Raw genomic sequence first — 13,926 nt, 5'->3', positions numbered from 1 at the left:
CTATTATTTTTACTGTTAGCTCTGTGGTTCACACCTAGAACCAAGTACTAGTTAGGCCAGGTACCAATGAGTTCCCCAGAGCTTACTTAGGAGGAGTAAGAAGGCAGGAGGAAAAAAAGCCAACTACAGATCTTCTCCGTCCAAGCAAGGATCCAGGCAAAATGAGGTTTAGACAAACAACAGGAGGGCTCAAAGGGAAACCTGACAGTGCTCTGGGGAAAGAGGCCAGGAATGAGTAGATGCTTTCCCGGGGCCACCCGAATAGATAGGCACTTCTTTGTGTTGTTTTGGGGACACAATCTAGCTGCCCTTTAACTCACTGCAACCCCTCTGCCTCAGCCTCTAAGGTTCTGAGATGATATATCTGAGTCACTGCACCTGACATTTTTGTTTTGTTTTTCCAGTAAGATGGGCAGTTTCATTTGTGAGTCACCATTCAATTGCAAGGTGTGGGGGAGGGGCAAGACATCCAGTCAGATTTCATTTCGAACCATGTCTTCAGGTAGTGAAGCCAGACACTACACCCTCAGTCACTAGACTATGTCTCAATCTAGACCTTATTGACTTGGGAACCTTGTCTGCCGTGTTGGCTAGGTGTTTGTTTGTTTGGTCAACACAAGCTAGACTCATCCTGAAAAACAGAACCTCAATTGAGCAAGTGCCTTCATTAGATTTACCTTTAGGCAAGCCTGTGAGGGGCATTTTCTTTTTCTTTTTTTTGTTTTTTTGAGACAGGGTTTTTTGTGTAGCTTTGCGCCTTTCCTGGAACTCGCTTTGTAGCCCAGGTTGGCCTCGAACTCACAGAGATCCACCTGCCTCTGCCTCCCGAGTGCTGGGATTAAAGGCGTGTGCCACCACCGCTCGGCCCTTTCGATCAGTGTTTTTATCCCAGCAACAGAAAGCAAATTAAGACTTTTGCTAAGCAATATGTGTTCACACCCAAAACAAAACCTGATACTTCCCCCCAGCCTAATCTTTACTTGCCCCATAAGGTAGTGGCATCCCCTAGCTCCATGCAGTGTTCCATTGTGCAGCCTTGTGGAGTGGCCCTGCTGGAGCACACAGATGGTCTCAGAAGCTCTCCCACACTGCCTCAGCCCAGGCAGTGCCTATCTCCTATGCACACTCACCAGGGAGATATACATGGCTTGAAACAGAGTGTTCCTTTGCTAAGAGCCATGCCACAAGCGCTTTCACCAGACAGAGGCCAGCTAGAGCGCGGTCTCACTGTCTGTGGGGACCTGGGGCGGAATACTTCTGCCCACTCCGCAATGGAAAGGGCAGTGTCAAGACAGCATGACCGCACAGCTCCCATTGAGAGCCGGCTACGTGCTGACAGAGGAACCTCCAGGGAATACAGCCTCTGCCAGCTGTGACAGCAGAGCCTGGGGCTGGGTCTCAGCCACAGCGTTGTTGACATTCTGTGTCCTGAGGGCCCGCCCAGTGCAGGCATGATGCCCACAACCCTATTCTGTGCCAGACCTATGGCTTCTCAAGATGACTACTACAAATGGTTCCGGAAACTGCCAGAGGTCCCAGGGAGACAAATCGGCTTCCCATGGTGAACCGTGGATTTGGGGAGGAGCTCTGCAGTGAGCCATGGGGAATGTGGAAAGCAGAGAGCTTCAGACACTTCACAGAAACAGCAGTTCCTCCAGCTGTCTGCCTCCTGATAAGCCCCCCACCCCTGTGTACGTGCGTGTGTATGAGGGTCCTTGGGTCTCCACATTCTGAACATTCACAAGTTCTAGCCTTGTGGGCCTCCATTCCCTCCTGCCAGAATCTTGGACACGTCCTCCTCCTCTTGGCAACCTGGGAGATGCTGAGTGGTCTCCCCCCCCCCCCCCCAGCTGGGAGCAGGAATGGAAAACCACCTAGTCTGTTCTGTGCTCCCCTGCATTCAAATGCTCCCCTGCAGGTCCTGTCCACCTTGCCTTTTTTGTTGTTTTTTGTTTTGTTTTGTTTGTTTGAGACAGGGTTTCCCTGTGAAACAGCCCTGGCTGTCCTGGAATTTGCTCTGTAGACTAGACTGGCCTCTAACTCACAGAGATCTGCCTGCCACTGTCTCCTGAGTGCTGGGATTAAAGGTCATATCTCCCAGCCCCCACCTTGCTTTTAAATTCACCAGGGACCATCTGCATTGTATCTCTTCAGACACAATGTAACTTGTTGTCTGGGCCTCCAGGCCTTGCAGCCACGCCCTATTGATTGTACCTACTCCAACTGTGAGCCAAAGTAACTCTTTCCTTTAAAAAAAAAAATCTTTCTTTTCTTTTTTTTTTTTTAAAAGATTTATTTATTTATCATGTATACAGTGTTGCCTGCAGGCCAGAAGAGGGCACCAGATCTCATTATAGATGGTTGTGAGCCACCATGTGGTTGCTGGGAATTGAACTCAGGACCTTTGGAAGAGCAGCCAGTGCTCTTAACTGCTGAGCCATCTCTCCAGTCCCCGTCCCCCCCCCAAATCTTTACGGGTTTTGACTCCTGATCACAGAGCTTCATTGGTTTTCCAGCTTCCGTGCTCGCTCACTGGTTATAGCTTTTATTCTCCACAAAGCAGATGGAAGAACCTGTTAAAATGGAAGTCAGCTCCTTTTCATGGCACCTCCCAGTTGATGAGCCGTGTTAGGATGAAGCTTAGTATCTTCTTCCCAGCCGCCAGCTGTCCGGAAGCCATTGATGTGGATGAGGGCCACAAGGGTAGTAAGAAACACATGGCTACAGAAGTAGCTGCTGATGCTCTGGGTGAAGAGTGGAAGGGTCGTGGGGCGGGAACAACAAACAAGGTTTTCTTATAAAGCAAGGTGTCTTGACCCACGCAGAGTGTGCCCACTGTTGAGTCAGGCGCATCCTTGTTATAGATCAAGGAGAACTGGAGAGAGGAAGTGAAAGTCTGTTTGGGATACATTATGGATGTCAATCTGAATGCTCACAACTTGATTATTGTTTAAAAATAAAAAATTGGGATGGGGTGGGGAGAAGGATTTTCCTCAACAGACTGTGCCTTAGAGGTTGGGGACCAAAAGAGCTAGCAGAATCTAAAAAAGCTTTCTCTCTAAAGAAGACGATGCCCACCAATTTGTTTATCAGGAAGCCCTTAAACCAAGAAGGGAAGAAACCCAGGACCCAAACACCAAAGATTCAGTGTCCTGTAACTCTGTGTCCTAAACACAAACACTGGCCTACTGATCTGAAGACTCAACACACCAAGAAAAATGAGGAGACTGCAGAATATGCTAAACTTTTGGCCAAGAGAATGAAGGAAGCCAAAGAAAACAGCCTGGAGCAGATTGCCAAGAGATGTAGTCTGTCTCTGCTGAGAGCTTCTACTTCTGAGTTTGAGTCCAGCCAAAAATAACTAACAAATAAGTCTTCAAATGTAACAAATAAGTGATCAGACCTTGGGGGAAAAAATAACATCAGAAAGCCCTTGGGAGACAGTGGCAAAAGCATTAGAAATTCAAGGTCATCCTTGGCTACATAGTACAAATCCAGCCTGGGCTACATGGGATTCTATCTAAAAAAGAAAGGAAACAAACAAGCATGCTCAAGTCAGGTCAAATATGGTGACTCATTCCTTGACTCCCAGCTGTTGGGAAGCAGGAGGGTCCCAATGTTCAGGGCCAGCCTGGTCTACACAGAGAGTTCCAGGCTAACCAGGGCTATGCCGGAATCAGTCAATACATCAGCCAGTCAGTGCAAATCTACTCAAGCCATCTCTGCCCCAGAGCTGTCCGATGGCTGACTTGGTCCTCAGCAGCAAATCCAAAGCCCTGGACATGCCCAGTCCACAGGCTCTCTCTGTAGCTAATCTCCTTTTTCTCTTACCATCCAGCTTCAACCACACTCACTGCCCTTCCATTCACACACTCAGGATGCTACACTCCCGCTGCCCCAGCTTCTGTACAAACAATCTTTGCCTGAACCCCCTCTACTAGCCTTCACTCTGCATCCTCCCCACATGGTGTCTATACAAACATTCCCTGTCAGACCAGGGCCCATCCTTTCTCTCCCAATCTGAAAATGACCTTTTCAAGTATTTGTGCACTCTCTATTGTACACTCCTCCTCCTTACTGGGAACCCAGGTTAGGTTCTGAGCATGCTGGGCAAGTAATCTACCACGGAGAACTATCCCCCGCCTTTTTATTTCATGACCAGGCTCTTGCTCTATGGCCCAATTTAGCTTTAAATTATTGAATATAATCGTCCTGCCTCTACTTCATAGATGCTGGGATTACAGGCGTACATCACCACTTCTCTTTTGAGACAAGGTCTCATGTAGCCCAGTCTGGCCTCAAACTCAGTATATAGCCAAGGAGGACCTTGAACTACTGATCATCCTGCCCCCACCTGCTGAGTTCTGGGGTTACTGACCTGTACCAATACACCTGGCTTCCCCCTTCCCCTGGCTGGTTGTTTTGGACAGCGTCTCACCGGGAGTTGCTGCACAGCCCAGGCCAGCCCCACCTTGCCTCCATCTTTTTTTTTTCCCCTATCTTTGCTGTGCACTCAGGATCTGCAGTTTGACACACACAGTGGTCACTCAGCACGTATTTGTCGAGTAGACAACTGAATAAGCACCTTGATAATCTCTGGAGGTTTTTGGTGTTTTGGCGCTGCATGCCATTGGCGTAGTGTCGCTCACGTCTTGCTCTGTGGTGTGTATGGGCTGGCCCCATCAGAGGTGACCAAGCCAGTGATATGGGTGTGAAGGAGGGAAGAAGCCACTGGAGGCAAATGAAAAGAAGTCCCAGGTCAAGGAAGCTTGGGGACTCTTTCCACCTTTCCACGTGATGCTGAGAAGAGCATGTCCCTCCTTCCAGCTGTCTATGTGGCTCTTTTGAGGGGATATGGTTGTTGTTATTATCAGCTGGCTTCCCTGGGGTAGTTAGTATGTGGTCCTCTTACCCTTAGCAGGCAGGGTTCCTGTCCACCAGGCTAGCACCTCCCCCCGGGGCCGACTGTATGAAGGTGACCACTAGAGGGGGCTCCAACTCATAGTATCTGTCTCCAGGGCTGCCAGCTGCCTGGGAGGGTTGCTATCTTTGTTTCTGAGGCCTTTCTTCCTCTCTCTCTTCTCTCTGTTCCTTCCTGTCCCCAGTCTTTCCTCTCTCCAGGGTTTTCCTTCCTACCTGAATCCCAGCCCTTCTCATCAATCTCTATCAGCACATCTAGGCTGGCCCCACCCTGTGATCAGCCCTAGGGTCAGATACAGAAAGGATAGTCACAGTGGGAACTCACTGTCCACCAGGGAGCTCATAGTTTAACCTGAATCCTGAAAATCCAGAAAGCCATGATGCTTCCTGGGAGGTCTGCCTAGGAGGAACGGAAGGCAGACTTGATCTTCTTACCCAGGGGCTCCACAGCCCTTTCCACTGAGCACCCAACACCTCATTTCCTGAGAGGGAAAGCTGAGGAAAAATAGGACAGCTTTGCCTCACTGAGGGGATAAACTGCGGCTCCAGCCCAAAGTAAAATACGGTGTTAAACGGGTTCAAATCCGCATTCCGCTGTTTAATGAGCTTGGACAGGTTGCTTATCCTCTGAGCTCAATGTGTTAGGGCTGTGAGAGACATGTATGTGAATGCTAACAGTTGTGTCTGGAGTTGTCTATAGGCCAAGGCCACCCACCCAGCTGGGGTGTCAGAACTGGGACCAATTCCTGTCTTTGAACTCTTAGGCTGAAAATCTTCCTTGTAGGCAGAGGCCATAGGAAACAGAATGCCCCCTCTGATTGGGCTCTTTTGGGGACAGGTCTCTATACTAGCCAAAGCACAGGGACTCCTGTCCTCAGGCACATTATCTGTCTTTTTGTGCCATGGATTTCTCTGGGGAGGGTGTTACCCTTTATTCTGACCAGGCTGTACCTGATATCCCCTCACACCCAGCTCGGGTGGGAAGGCAGAAGAGGTGGTTTTAAACACGGCTGGGCAGGGGGGGGGGGGGGGGGGGGGGGCTGTTGACTGGCAGAACCCTCACAGAGGACACACTGCCAGTGATCTTTGGCCTAGCTGCTCCACTTGACCGGCTTGGTCCTATAGACAGACTCTCACAGATGGGAAGTAAAAGGATGCACGATGTTTCCAGCTACCATTTACTTGCTATTACAGAATATTCAAAGCCAGGCATGGTGGTGCACACCTATAATGATAGTTTAGCCTCAGCTACACAGAAAGTTTGAGGCCAACCTGGGCTACATGAGGCCATGTCTCAAAAATGAAAATAAATACCCCCTATTTTCCCCAAGGATCAAGTCTCTGCTCTGCTACCCCCAATCGCCATTGGACTTCTCCTTTCCTCTTTCTATTCTCTTTTTGTTTTTTAATTAGAAGAACCCATTATGTAGCCCAGGATGGCCTTGAACTTAGGGTGATGTTCCTGCTGTAGCCTCCCAAGGGCTGTGATTACAACCCCACACCACCACATCCATGCCTGGCTTTCTTTTTCTCTTTCCCTGTCTCACTCTCACTCTCTCCTTTATCTTTCTCATTCTTTTTTAATTAAAAATGTTGAAAATTAGGGTTGGGGATTTAGCTCAGTGGTAGAGCGCTTGCCTAACAAGCACAAGGCCCTGGGTTCGATCCTCAGCTTCAAAAAAAAAAAATTGGATTTATTCATTTATATTTTTTTGTATGAATGTGTGCTTGATGCCCAAGAAGATCAGAAGAGGACACTGGATCACCTAAAACTGGAGTTATAGATAGTTGTGAACCACCATGTGGGTTCTGGGAATCAAACCTGAGTCCTCTCAAAGAACAAATACTCTTTTTTTTTTTTTTTTTTTTTTTTTTTTTTGGTTTTTCGAGACAGGGTTTTTCTGTGTAGTTTTGGTGCCTGTCCTGGAACTTGCTCTGTAGACCAGGCTGGCCTTGAACTCACAGAGATTTGCCTGGCTCTGCCTCCTGAGTTCTGGAATTAAAGGCATGTGCCATCACCAGCCGGCAAAGAACAAGTGTGTGTGTGTGTGTGTGTGTGTGTGTGTGGTGTGCACATGTATGAGATCAGAGGACAGCATGTGACAGTCTGTTCTCTCCTTCTACCATGTGGGTTCTGGGAATGGAACTCAGGTCATCAGGAGGCTTGGTGGTCAGTGCTTTTACCTGATGAGGCATTGTCTTTTTGCCTCTCCTTCCCAATTTTAGACAGGGTCTCATTCTGTAGATGAAGTTGGCTTGCCTACAGGACCAAACCTATGATCCTTCCACTCAACCACCTGAGTACTTGGATTACAGGCCTGCAGGACCACACCCAGCACCCTTGGGTTTCCTTATTCCAGAACACATGTGGTGAATGAAGGAGAAGCCTTTCCCAGACAGGAGGCCTCACCCTGCTAGCAGCCTTGAGCTCTGGCTTCTTGCTCTTGGAGAAGAGAGAAAGCATTGAGGAGCTTTACAGCACCGTGGGTGGGGCTGGAAGGGGGGGGATGAAAGAGATGTGGCCTTCTGCTTGCTGGCGTGGTGGTTTTGATGGGTTATGACAAGGGCAGGGTCTTCCGCTTGGCTGGGGACCCAAGGCCTCCTAGGGAAGGACAAGATACCAGTAATGATTACTTTGTTACATCGTCTCAGACTAGCTCTCAGGGATCCCAGCCAAGCAAGATGCTGCTAATGAGGGTCAGCCCTATGAACTTCCCCTACTAAGCTCGCACATATTTCCTTTTTCCTCCTGATACATACAGCCCCTAGCTCGGGACAACAGAGAGACCCGTGTATGCCCATCTCCTTATGTATCTAGGCAGACACAGTTCTTCACTTGTGCACATACGGACTTGGCCTGTTAAACCAACAGGTGTGCACACACATATACATATGCACATACACATGCTCCCATTCAGTGCACACTTTCAGAACACAGTGTGTTCAGACAGCCACCCTGATGTTCAGTACAAATTCCCACAGTGGCAGTTTCTGAAGGTGGCTGCCAGCAAGCCTTGTATGGTCCCCACCATCTGTCAAGAAAATCTATTATCCTCCTCTTGAATATTTGTGGTAGAAGCAATGCTCGGACATTTCTGAACCTATGCTTGAAGAAGACTGGGAAGGAGCCATCTAGGAATGAGTCCAGCCATCTCGAGGCTGCCATGTTGGGAGGAAGCCCAAGCAAGTCATATAAAAGAGAGAGGGGAGCCATACTGAGGAGCACTGGGATGTTGGACATCTGAGTGAAACTAGCCAGGCTACTAGTCATCAAATCTGTAGGGTGCACGTGACCATCCAGCTACACCCTGATCAATTTTTTTTTTTTTCCCGAGACAAGGTTTCTCACTGTAGCTTTGGAGGCTGTCCTAGAACTCGCTTTGTAGACCAGGCTGGCCTCGAACTCACAGATATCTGCCTGCCTCTGCCTCCCGAGTGCTGGGATTAAAGGCATGCGCCACTGCCAGCGTAGGAAATGATTTTTTTAAAAATGCTGTTTTAAACCTCTTTTACTTGCTTGTATTTGAAACAGGTGATATATATTCCAGGTGGGCCCTTTGTAGTCAAGGATGACCTTGAACTCATGGTCCTCCTGCCTGCCCCTTTGCTGAGCTGGCATTTTAGGCAGGAATTACCATGTATCCAGGGCTTCATTGTATGCCAGGCAAGTACTCTATCAAAAATCAGCCCTTGTTTATGTTTTTGAAATAGGCATTGTTCTGTGGTTCAGAGTGGCCTGATACTGTTGGCAATCCTCCTGTTTTAGCCTTCTAAGTACTGGGATTACAGACATGTACCACCATGTCTAAATCTGGACTACCCTCATACCATGTGTGCTCTCTCAGAGAAGTACTCCCAAGCTATTAGCCATAAGATGATGTAGTCAGGGAGCCTGTGGAAAGACTTGGTATGCCATTTGAACTTGGAGCCTCCAAAATTATGAACAAAGTAGATTTCCTTCCTTTTTAAGTTACCTCTCTTATTTTGTTATGGCAAGAGAAAAATATAAGAATATACAAGGCAAGAAAAACACATGGATAAACTATTAGAAAGGGCTCCAACCTCTAACATTAGCTCTAGGTGGAAGTAGAAGTCATACATAGCTGAAAATCATAGTTGGCAAGAAATGAGAGGTAAGTGGGAAAGAGAACCCACCTGGCTGCTGCCAGTGGGTATGAGTTTGGAACTCCGTGGCCTCACCTCTGTGAACCTCAACCTCCTTATCTATCTAAGGGGTTTAATGATAGCAAATGGTATTTTCTGATGATCAGATGAGATAAACTATCTCCGATTGCCCTGTGGACTCTGGTATCAGCCCAGAACAGAACTTCAAGTACAAAAGCATCCTTTCTTATGTTAGTGATTCAGGCCTAAGCAGCAGACAGGGGGAGTGTGTGTGTATGGATCTTCTAGGGACAAGGTCCTTTGAATGCCCCTAAAACATTTTGACCTCCAGGTACCCCAAAGAAAGAGAAAAATGGGCGTGGCCAGGCCACTTCTTGGCATTCTCCATATGTCCAATCCTTTCCATAATTTAGCGCTTGCTCTACATAATTACTTGTCTTTGCTTCTGAGCTTGGAGCAATAGTAGTTCCCAATAACTAGAGGCTTAATAGGGCTAAGTCATACTGAGTGTCCTGCAGAATTACACACTGCATTAACACCAAATGAGTTCATTAGAAATTCATTAGGCATGATTCCTGTGGCTGCCACAGGAATTAATCACGGTTAGCCAGCGGCAGGAAAGTGGGTGATGGATAATCGCAGGCAGAGTGGGAAGATCTTTTGGCATCTGACTTTGGCCCAAAGCAGGTGGGTTTTTTTTGTTTTGTTTTGTTTTTGTTTTTGTTTTCCGAGAGTCATGGATTGCTTTAGGTGTAAGTCTGGAGGTGAGGTGCCTTGGGTGTTGCTGGAACTTCTTCACTCTTCTCCTTCTCCCACTGGGGATGGGACCTACAGACACGGAGTTAGGCCACCTTCTCTTTCAGTCCTGATTGTAACAAGCAAACTTAGCACAACTGACTTCATGATGGAAGTACCATTCAGGCCATAAAACCCAGCATGTAGACAGTACCACCTGCCAAAATAAAAACAAAGACCTAATCCATCAAAATCCATAGTTCTAGGAAAGTCTCTAAATGTACTAACCTTGCCTTTTGGCTTCTGTAGTTCAACTTCTGGCTAACTGTTCTTGTTAACTGAAGTATGTCAATCCAAGATATGTTTTTTTGTGTGCTTAAAAGCTCACCCTGAGAAAGGCTCGGGGCCACACTAGGATCTCAGATACCCAGTGTAGTGGCCCGCCAGCTAATAACGACTTTCTATTGGCGTAAACCTGTGTCCGAGCAGTCTTCTCTGGTGGGTAGTCCACAACACTGATGAGCCAATCTGGTCTGCACAGTATCAGTCTGTTCTCTTCCAACACAGTCCTACCATATGTTCCTCAAAGAGCTGATCTTTGAAGATCCAGCAGCCTATGGATCTTCATGGAACTACCTACCCATCAAGGCTACCCTGACCCCAACACACATGTTTCTCCCTAGGCCGATAGTACTTTTTCTCTCTTGTTTTTTTTTTTTTTTTTTTTTGAGGCAGGGTAGCCTAGACTGACCTCTAGTTTGCTATGTAGCCAAAAATGAACTTCTTGCCTCTACTTCTAGAGTGCTGGGATTACGTGCCTGTACAGCCGCTGTGTGGAAGTTAAAATAACAATGTATCTTCATAGTGGATGACAATATGACTATTGAAAACAGTGAAACAGTGTCTTGGCTGGTCAGTGGTGGCACACCTGTTTAATTCCAGCACTCAGTTTGAGACCAACCTGGTCTACAGAGTTCCAGAACAGCCGAAGCTGCACAGAGAAACCCTGTCAGAGAGAGAGAGAGAGAGAGAGAGAGAGAGAGAGAGAGAGAGAGAGTGTCTTGGTGTGATGATGCACTCCTGTAATCCTAGTACCCAGGATGCTGAGGCAACAAGAGGGTTTTGAGTTCAAAGCCAGCCTGGACTACGTAGTGAGAGCTTATTTCAAAATAAAACACAACAATATGATGGCATATGCCTGTAATCCCAGCACTGGGAAGGCTGAGGCAGGAGGATCATTAGTTTGAATGTAGCCTAGGTGTATTAGTTATTTTTCTGTGACAAAATCCATGAGAGAAATAAATAACTTAGAATACAGTGATTTTGTCTCCTGGTTTCAGAGAGCCGCAGTCCATCATCACGGAAAGAACATGGAGACCGGAGTGGCTCATTATGCCGTGGCAGGGGTCTGTGACCACAGCTGTTCACAGGGAGCAAACCAGCACACAGAGGAAGGAGGTCAGGAGCAGTAGTGTGCATAACCTTCAAAGACCTTTCCTCAGTGTCTGCTTCCTCCATCCTGATTCCATGCACTTAAGATTCCAAAGTCTTCAAAATTGTGCCACAAGCTGGGGTCTGGATATTTAAAATGTGAGCCTGTCTGAGATCTATGCAGGAGAGCCAGAGGCGGTGGAAATACGGTTTCCAGATCCAACAGGACTGGTGAGCATATGAACTCACAGAGACTATTGACAGCATGCACAAGACCTGCATAAGCTCAAGGCAGATAAAATCCAAGCATAGAGGTCGGGAAGTGGGCACCAAGTCCCACCCTTAACCAGGAAGCTATTTGCAATTGATAACTTCTGGGAGAGAGAAAAATCTTCTCTTCAATGGAGTAAAATTGAGTGTATCAACTTCATTCCAGGGCAGACCCTGTGTCCAGGAGCAGTTAGTAACACTAACTGGACTCCATGGTTCTGTTGTTGTTTTTGGTGTGTGTGTTTGTTTTAAGAGAGAGAGAGAGGACATGAATTTGGGTGAGCAGGGAAGTAGGGGAGGATCTGGGAACATTTGGGAGAGGCAAAGAGTACCATCAAAATATATTGCATGAGGGCTGGAGAGATGGCTCAGAGGTGAAGAGCACTGACTACTCTTCCAGAGGTCCTGAGTTCAATTCCTAGCAACCACATGGTGGCTCACAACCATCTGAAATGAGATCTGGCGCCCTCTTCTGGCCTGTAGAGATACATGCAGGCAGAACATCGTACACATAGTAAATAAATAAATCTTTAAAAAAATATATTGCATGAAATTCTCAGAGAATAAATAAAAAAACATTATAAAAAGTGAGTCTGGGGCTGGAGAGATGACTCAGAGGTTAAGAGCACTGAATGTTCTTCCAGAGGTCCTGAGTTCAATTCCCAGCACCCACATGTTGGCTCACAACCATCTGCAATGAGATCTGGCGCCCTCTTCTGTATACATAATAAATAAATAAATCTTTAAAAAAAAAGTGAGTCTGTAGGGCACATTCTAGACTCAAACAATAATACTGGGCTACATAGTCAGTTCCAGGCCATCCTGGGTCGCAGCTCAAGTCTCTAGATAGTTGATCTGGGTGGCCACCGCTGGTGGGAAGGAATGTGGTTGGAGGGTTGGTAGGAAGATGATGTTTACTCATGTCAGTTGTTATGAGCAAGGAGAGTGGGGTCAACTCTGCTGAAAAGAGTGAGAGTTGAGCCATTCTTGAGCTGGGATGTAGCTCAGCTGCTGGAGCACTTGTTGCCAAGTGTGTGTGAAGCCCTGAGTTCAATCCCTGGCGCCAGTTGGAGGGTTATGGCTCCTGCTTGTAACCCCAGCACTGGGAAGGTGGAGACAGAAGCAGAAGTTTAAGGTCATCCTCAGCTACATAATGAAATTGAGGCTAGCCTAGGCTACAGGAGCTCTCCTCCCTCCAGCCCCTTTCCCAAAAGAAAAAAAAAAAAGGAGAATCTTGAGGGAGGAAGTGGTTTGTTTAAAGGTCAGACAGGGAAGTAAGCTAGTGGTTAGGGGCTAAGGAGGGTGTGGGGGCAGGAATAAGCTGTCAAGCTAGACATTATCTGCTATATCACTATTCCCTCACGAATAACCCGGGGCTCAGGCAATTGAGTGAATCAGTTGACAAATACAGTTCACATGTCCATGGGAGGATCTGGGATCCAAGGACCTAGGTCCCCATTCCTTACTCTGCATATTCTTCTCAGAGTATTGGTGGCTGTTTGAGACACAGCCTGAGTCCAGGAGGGGAAGTTGGGGGTGCCCAAAAGGAGTAGCCTTAGACTTATTCTTATCTCCACTGGGGTATATTTGTGACGCTGGTTCAATGGCCCCATAAAACCTGCAGTTGGAGTTCATTTACCCTTCTTTGGAGGATGAATGTTCAAACAGATGAACCCCAGAATAAGAGGAAAGATATAGGTGTGGGTGGATGGAGGGTGGCAGGTCAGATGCACCATGGGAAGAGAGTGTAGGTGAGTCAGGCGCCCGGGTGCCAACCTTGTCCTTTCCACACCTCACCACTCCCATCCTGTCCTTGATGGCTGAGCAGCAGTTTGGAAGAAGCCAATTCTCCCCATTTGGGAGAGGTTGGTGGAAAGGGAGCTCAGTGGGGGCTAGAGAGGCCAGCAGTCCCTCCTGCCAGCTTCTCAGCCATGTCTTCTGGCACCACGGCTCTGAACTTTGGTTTACAACTTCACACACTTGTTTAGAGGAACCAAAGAATGAGATCAGCCATAAATGCCCAATGCCTGTTAGCTGTTACTGCCATTGTTATTTCATCATCATTATAATTATTGAGGGGAGATTCTCACATGGCTATGGGAGAGAATGTAAACCACTCTATTCTTTCTGAATGACAGTGGAAGCTATAAATACTTTATTATTTCTTTAAAAATTATTACTCTGTACTTATTTGTGTGTGCATGTGTATGGTGTGTGTGTTGTTGGAGCCCACCAAGGTTTCCTAGTGGCTTTACCCAGCAGGACTGCATAAGAGGATGATTGGGCCATTGGTCTGGGTACCAGGTATTTAGAAGGGTCTACATTTGACTGTATCTAGCAGGGGGGTGGTCTTTTGCCCCTGCCCTTGGCATTGTTATACATAGACCTTTGGAATAAAGTTCTGGGCCAGTGGATAAGGATCCTGGACCACTTGAGGCTATCCTG

The 13,926-nt window shown here is 47.3% G+C and overlaps 1 non-coding gene across 1 annotated transcript; it reads left to right on the top strand.

Annotated features, from left to right (window-relative positions):
• Positions 1 to 6,525: 6,525 nt before the first annotated feature.
• Positions 6,526 to 6,600, top strand: Trnav-aac. The gene has a single exon. It is a non-coding gene; the product is annotated as a tRNA-Val (tRNA).
• The last annotated feature ends 7,326 nt before the right edge of the window (positions 6,601 to 13,926 follow it).

This window comes from Onychomys torridus, chromosome 8, assembly GCF_903995425.1.
Source record: "Onychomys torridus chromosome 8, mOncTor1.1, whole genome shotgun sequence".
Lineage (NCBI taxonomy): Eukaryota > Metazoa > Chordata > Mammalia > Rodentia > Cricetidae > Onychomys > Onychomys torridus.
The sequence above is the reverse complement of the archived record's forward strand: the minus strand, read 5'-3'. Positions and strand labels throughout refer to the sequence as shown.